The following is a 1,350-nucleotide window of genomic DNA, read 5'->3' on the forward strand; positions in this document are numbered from 1 at the left end:
GATGGGTTAGAGGTGTGGCTGAGAAGTTCAGGTCTACCAGTACCACTAACAACGCAGGGTGTGATTTACTGTTGACGGGAATGTAGAATGTAGATAAGAAAGGTAGAAACAGTATGAGAGAGAAAACAGATGTACACTACAGATGTAGTGTGCTGTATAGTAACTACTGTACATAAAACAGCAGACCATAAGGCCATATTCAATGAAAATCGATAACCCAGAATAAGTCAAAAGTTTCCATAGACATTGAGAAAAGCATGTTTGAAATGATTATACAATTTAGTTTCTTTATTTCACTCAATAGGCCTGATGTTTGTATTGTTGCGTGAATAACATGAATCCAAACCTGTATTCCTGCAGGACTGGAAGATTGATGATGATTTTGACACAAAACCGATATCTGGGTTTCATGAAGAGGCCAACTGTCTCTAGTCCACTATTCTGCTGATGAATACTCATTGCAGCAACCCCTTCATGAAAGGATAACTACCGGTTCAGATAGTATTAGAGTACTCACTCCAGTGCTGCCATGGATCACTGCCTGTCCTGAATCGACATCTGCTGGCCTTAGGAGGATGATACTGTACTGCCAAGAGACAAGTCTTGCTTTGCTGTCATGGCCTTAAGGTGACATCTCACTGTCTCCTTTTTTTCTGGTTCATGATAAACTGGGCCACGCTCATCTGAACATGGTAGACATGTCTTGTATAGAACTGGCATCATTCCCCATTTTACATGACAGAGAACCATGTCTGTTCTGCACATAATATACAGTATTTCTATCCAGTATTTCCATCTGAGCATTCTGTAAAGTCAAACTCAGCAGGTGGAATCCATGATAGGACAGTGCACACATTAATCATCTATGTAACTAGTTTATATTCTGAACATAAATATGTTGGGTGTGTAATTATACCCTACCACAACAGATAGGCATAATCCTCCCTTATTACAGCAAGTTGGTGGCATAATAAAAACACATTTTGAGGAAGGTCTTGCTTTCTCTGGTGGAATCATATACCGGTTGGAAGCAGCAGTTAGAAGTCTTTCTCCATAACAAAGGTCCCTGAAATGCTGAAGGTCAAATAGGAACACAGTGGCAGCATAGCGGGAAGTAGGGGCAGTGTAGCTGTTACTGCACATCCTGACAACAATGCAGTGGATTGTGAAATTCAGTTGACTCCTGTTGTGAGAGCAACTAAGCATGCCATTATCATGTGCAATTACAGTAAAATAACATAGGACAAGAAAACTGTATCATTCGTTTGAGCAGTGTGCATCTTATCTGAAGTGTGCTGAGTGATGAAATTAACATAGATATGGTGTTAATAATTGACCACAATGATTGGC

Source organism: Oncorhynchus masou, chromosome 14 (assembly GCF_036934945.1).
Source record: "Oncorhynchus masou masou isolate Uvic2021 chromosome 14, UVic_Omas_1.1, whole genome shotgun sequence".
Taxonomy (NCBI): Eukaryota; Metazoa; Chordata; class Actinopteri; order Salmoniformes; family Salmonidae; genus Oncorhynchus; species Oncorhynchus masou.